Below are 6,000 nucleotides of genomic sequence, written 5' to 3' on the forward strand. Positions count from 1 at the left end.
CCTCTGCTGGAGCCTCCCTCTCCCAGCCTGGAGATGGCAGCTTGAGGGCACTGTCTGGTGATCAACTGACCCCTTGGGGAGTTTTCACTCCAGTCGCCACTCCGTCTCCAAGCCTCTAGGCCAGTTTCAGGAGCATCCAGCCAGGTGCGCTGGGCACCTAGAGGGGCATGACGTCATAGAGGGAGGGGCCCACCTCCACACCCCCTGCTTCCTGCAGCTGCCCGCCCCCCCACCATCAGGGCACCCGGCCAGGAGGGCCCTACATGACTTAAAGAAACCGAAGAACCAAGATGCAGCAGTCCCTGCTTTGGTATCAAGCTCTGATGCAAGGAATCAGCAGGGCAGATGGGAAAGATGTGTGAGAGAAGGAAACACCTTTCCTCCTCACCCTGAAGCCCCCATCCCAACTCCCCACTCCCCCCATCTCCAGGGACAGACCGGAGAGGCTGGTTGCTTTCACCTGCTGCTTCCCCAGCTCGGTTTCCTCTGCCACTGCTGCTGCCAAGACGCTTCAGTCGTGTCCGACTCTGTGCGACCCCATAGACGGCAGCCCACCAGGCTCCCCCGTCCCTGGGATTCTCCAGGCAAGAACACTGGAGTGGGTTGCCATTTCCTTCTCCAATGCATGAAAGTGAAAAGTGAAAGTGAAGTCGCTCAGTCGTGTCTGACTCTTAGTGACCCCATGGACTGCAGCTCACCAGGCTCCTCCATCCATGGGATTTCTCCAGGCAAGAGTACTGGAGTGGGGTGCCATTGCCTTCTCTGAGTTTCCTCTGAGAAGATGCCTAAGCAAAGTAAAGAAAAGTGGGTGACTGATTACCGCCACAAGATGGTTTTGGGGGGTCCCAAAGCAGAAAAGCCCTGCTCCTCCCAGGTTCCACCCAGGATGCCCACTCCCAGCAGCCTCTTGTGAGATCAAGGGGCCAGAAGAGGTCACAACAGCATCAGGGCAGAGTGGGGCCCTGAGGAGGAGCTTGGAGTCAGCGCTGGCCTGGGGTAGGGTGAGGCAAGAGAGGCACTTGCCTCGGATGCAAAATTTAAGGTGGCACCAAAAACTCAGTGATCAACAAAAATGCTAATTTTTTTTCATTTCTTGGCTGAGCCATGTGGCATCAAACCCTCACCCTCCTGCAGTGAAAGTGTGACATCTTAGCCACTGTAACACCAGGGAAGTCCCAGAAATAGTATAAGAAAACCATGATGAACAAAATATCAACTCTAAAATAAAGACTGGCTGTTATGTTTAAGAACTTGTGTTATTGGGCGCTGGGAAGGGTTGTTTGATTCCAATCAACCTGGGGTCCCACAGGGCAGGTGTGTGAGGCTTGGTAATGGTGCACAAACAGACTGGGCTTTATGGGTTTTGCATACAGTTATGGTCTTTGTGGAGTTTTTATGAATCTTCCACTTGGTTTAGAATATGTCGGGGGTGGTCCTGTTGGCTCCCCTGTTAGCTCAATGGTATGGAATCTGCCTGCAATGCAGGAGACTTGGGTTCAATCCCTGGTTCGGGAAGATCCCCTGGAGAAGGAAATGGCAACCCAATCCAGTGTTCTTGCCTGGAAAACTCCAGGGACAGAGGAGACTGGTGGGCTACGGTCCTTGGGGTCACAAAAGAGTCAGACTAAACAACAATGTTCATAAATGTACATAGGGCACAGGATTTTTCCCCTTTGCCTCAGGCTCCTCCTCTTACACTGTTTGGGGAGTCAGGGGGAGACAGAGGCTCAAGGAGAAGCCAGCCAGGAGCCAGGCAGGCAAGGGCTTTGTGAAAGCTCTGGAGCTTAGCACCAACTCTCAGAAGACAAGGGCAGAGAACAAACAAAAGCATTAACATGACAAATTGTTCAACCCAAGTGAGAAATCCCCAGTTTGGCCAACTCTGCTTGGATTACATGTGAAGCATTGGGAAGATGGGGTCTTGCAATTCAAAACGAAAGTATTAGGGAAAATAAAGTGATCAAAGTTGCTGACATTTATTCAGCACAGGCTCTGCCGGGCCCAGTCTATGAGCTCTACACACGGTATCTCATTTAAAGCCCAGGAGCTCCCCGTGAGAGAGGAGCACTCACCATCTGCATTTCCCAAGGGAATGCCTGGGTCATAACCCAGAGAGGTTAAGCACTTGCCTGAGGTCACACAGCCAGAAAGGGGTAAAGCCTGGGTTCAATGTCAAGACCCCACCCTTAACCTCTTCTCCACGTGGCTTCTAGTGAAGTTTCATTCATCTGAGCTTGTGACTGTGAAATGCATCCCTATGTCACAAACCCAGATGGGGGACCCAGAGGTGCAGCCCTGTCTGATGACAGGAAAACAAGAGAACAGATGATTTTCATGATAATACGACACAGACTGTGACCTCAGAGAGAGGAATACGGAGGGATCGTATCGTTACAACTGGCACCAAGGACTCCAGTGATACAGGACGGAGTGCTGGGAGAGCACTTTAGGGGTCCTGACCCGGGGATGGGACCACAGGCAGAGAACAGATGAGGGGAGGTGAGAGTTGGGGGGCCGGGGCCCCGGCAGGGCGCTGTGAGGACATGGCCTACCCTGTGAAGGATGGTCAGCCCCTGTGGTCACAGCAAACTAGTGGCCAAGCTGTGCCCAGCCACCAGGCCTCTGCTCCCCGGCTCTCATCCAGATGGTTCAGACCCCAGGTGGTCCCTCAGGGGACAGAGGGTCTCTTGGACCATCCTGGGTGACGTGTCCTTCCATGCGTGGCCTCACAGTGCCTGACCCCACTGGACAAATCTGCCCACTCACTCTCTCTCTGGAGCCCCTGCCCATCCCCACTGCCTCCTCCAGGCTGGGAAGCCACTCGGGAAGTTACCAGGCAGCTCCTGGGGTCACAGACCCCACCTGTCCAGATCTGCTCATTCCCTGCTTCCCACCGCCCCATACCCTGCAGACGGGAGGGGAGAACAGGGGGTGTCCGAGGATGGGTGGCTGGAGGGGGCTCGTGGCAGTTGGGCACCTGTGACCCCCACCAGAGAGGGCTACAGACTCCCTGCCCCGGGCAGGGCTTCCCATCCCTGCTGGAACGGAACCAACCTCACGGCCTCGGCAAGGGGCTCTCCAAGCCAAGGATGTGAGTGTGTTAATTAATGAATTAGCCATTTAATTAACATAATTAGGCCTCATTATTTTCCTTGCACCTATCGTCAATTTTTGAGCAATTAAAAGGAACGCTGGAGGAGAATGGGGGATCTAGGTTGTCACTGCGGGTGGAGGATGGAAAGCCAGGCCTGGGGTGACCCTTAGGCCACCAGCCCAGCCTGAGGGCGGGGGGTGCAGGGGAAAAGGAGACTCATGTGAGCACACACACATGAACAAGCACACACCCCAAGACGCAGTGTCGCCGAGTCTGGGTTTGCAGATCACTCTCCATTCACGTATTAAGGTTCTAATAGGTGCCAGGCTCTATACCAGGACACTGCTGGACCAGGACAGGCAACTTTCCTCCAGGGGGATGGAGGGAAGTTGTTGGGGAGTGCCAGAGTCAGCTCCCCACCTCCATGAGCCTTTGAGGTAGACCATCTTTCCCTAGTTGTGTGACCTAAGGCAAGTTCCTTAGCCTCTCTGAGCTGTTTCTTTAGCTGAAAGATGGGTATCCAGTAGATATCCACTCCCCAGTGTTAATGTGAGGACGCACAGAGACGCTGCACACCAAGCCCCTGGCACACAGTCAGCTAGCAGGAAGTAGCAGGGATTTGGATTTTGTTGGGACTGGAAGGTTTGAGCTGAAAAGCAACCTGGTGAAAGTTTAGAAAGATCCCTGGTTTCCAAGTGGACACAAGATAGTAGCGAGGCGAGGGTGGAGGCAGGGCCCAGCTACGAGGTCCAAGCAGAGGTGTGTCTTAGCCAGGGGTCTTTGCCCTGAGCCTGGACCTGATCGCCCAGGAGCCAGAGAAGACAAGGACATTGGGGACGTGGCTCTGGGTCTCACTGACATTAGAGAAGGAGCCAGTAGAGAATCCTGGAAAAGAACAGCCAGTGAGATGAAGAAAAATTAGCAGAGAGTCCTCCCAGGAACCAAGTGAAGAGAAGGCTTCAAGGAGAAAGGAGTAGCCAGGCACATCAAATGCAAATGACCGAATTTGCTGGTCGCTGGTCCCATGTCGCCTGATTTCAGGGGAGGGCTGGAAGGCCTGTGTGCAGAGACTGGAGGATGAACCAGGGCTGGAGGCAGCAGAGGGTGAAGACCACTCTCCCGGGCATTTTCCTTCAAGGGAGCAGGGACACGGGTGTTGGCAGAACAGGGCCCTGGGGACAATTTGTTTACAAGACGGGAGGTGTCACAACATATCTGGGGCTGATAGATAATCCAACCCCGGGAAATAAGACCCATGGTTTGGATGATGCAGACTGTTCCATTTTTCTAATTTGTATTTTCAAAACATCCCTTCATGTACCATTTTTTTAAAACTGCATTTTACTCAATTAATCTTTCCAACTTTTCATATCACCCGACTGGGGACACTTGCCACCCTCAGGCCACAGAGCCCTAGCTTGTTCTGATGGTGTCCCTCGGAGTCCTCCCTGCATTTTATCAGGAAAAATGCAAAATACAGGTTCAAACCCTTGCAAACTCATAAGCTGCTTTTTTTTTTTTTTTTTTGCGTTTTGCCCTTGTAATTTTTCATTTAGCTCAAGTCTTAATATTTTTAATGAGTGTGCCAACCTAGGGGGAAGGAACATATGCATTTGAGACACAGATGAAGATTCCAGGCTGTCAAAGTGGTCCATCAGCCACCCCAGCATAGAGCCAGACATCGGGCATCAATCATGAAGGCGAAGAAACAAGAAAAGGGTAAGAACAAAATTCTAGAAATGCAACATCAGAGTCTGCGTGTAAAAGGAAAGCACAATTTAGCATTTCATGATCTTCGTTAGTTTGCAGCAAGCTGAACTATCTTCTTTATAAAGTTCAACATTCATGCATGAGAATATTTTTGAAGTATGGGTGCCGTAAAATATTATAGAAGTTACAGGTGTACAATATAGTGATTCACAATTTTAGAGGTTATATTCCATTTATAGCTATTATACAACATTGGCTAATTCCCTGTGTTGTACAATATATCTTTGAAGCTTATTTTATACCTAGCAGCTTGTACTTCCTCCTCTCCCTTCCTCCTTCCCTCTCCTCCCTTGTAACCCCTGGTTTGTTCTCTATCATCTGTAAATCTGCTTCTTTTTAGTTATATTCTCTAGTTTGCTGTATTTTTTAAATTCCATATATAAGTGATGTCATATGATATTTGTCCTTCTCTCTCTGGCTTATTTCACTGAACATAATACCCTCCAAGTCTGTTCATGTTGCTGCAAAAGGCAAAATGTCATCCTTTTTGTGGTTGAGCAATATTCCTTTGTATGGATTTCCCTGGTGGTTCAGACAGTAAAGAATCTGCCTGCTATGCGAGAGACTCAGGTTTGATCCTTGGGTCAGGAAGACCCCCTGGAGAAGGGAATGGCTACCCACTCCAGTATTATTGCCTGGAGAATTCCGTGGACAGAGGAGCCTGGCGGGCTACAATCCATGGTGTCGCAGAGATTCGGACACAACTGAGCAGCTGACACTTTCACTTTTGAATATTCCATTGTATATTTATCTTCTTTATCCATTCCTCTGTTGATAGATGTTTAGGTGGCTTTCCTGTCTTGGGTATTGTAAATAATGCTCCTATGAATGTTGGGGTCCATGTATCTTTTCAAATCAGTGTTTTTGTTGTTTTTGGATATATACCCAGGAGTGGAATTGCTGGGTCATATGGTAGAGACCAAGTAATTGTTTTGTTGGGTATTTGTCTGTTTTTAAGGTAGTGTTCTTATTTTTTTCAGTATATTTTCTATTTCAGCATCACACACATATGGGGAAAATGAACAAATCTTCAGTATTTGGCCCAAAGAGTTTGAACAGAGTCAACACAGTCTGCAAACCAGCACTCAGATGGACATCGATTGAGAAGCATATTACCACTCCTCAAGGGCTGGGGA

The 6,000-nt window shown here is 50.0% G+C and overlaps 1 long non-coding RNA gene across 2 annotated transcripts in view; it reads right to left on the reverse strand.

Annotated features, from left to right (window-relative positions):
- Nucleotides 1-608, reverse strand: part of LOC133065411 (uncharacterized) — a 109,910-nt gene extending 109,302 nt beyond the window's left edge. For both annotated transcript variants that reach the window (XR_009694881.1, XR_009694880.1), the window contains exon 1: nt 461-608. This is a non-coding gene — a long non-coding RNA (uncharacterized LOC133065411). The remainder of the gene's footprint in view (nt 1-460) is intronic.
- Between the last annotated feature and the right edge of the window lie 5,392 nt (nt 609-6,000).

Source organism: Dama dama, chromosome 11 (genome assembly GCF_033118175.1).
Source record: "Dama dama isolate Ldn47 chromosome 11, ASM3311817v1, whole genome shotgun sequence".
In the NCBI taxonomy this organism is placed as follows: domain Eukaryota; kingdom Metazoa; phylum Chordata; class Mammalia; order Artiodactyla; family Cervidae; genus Dama; species Dama dama.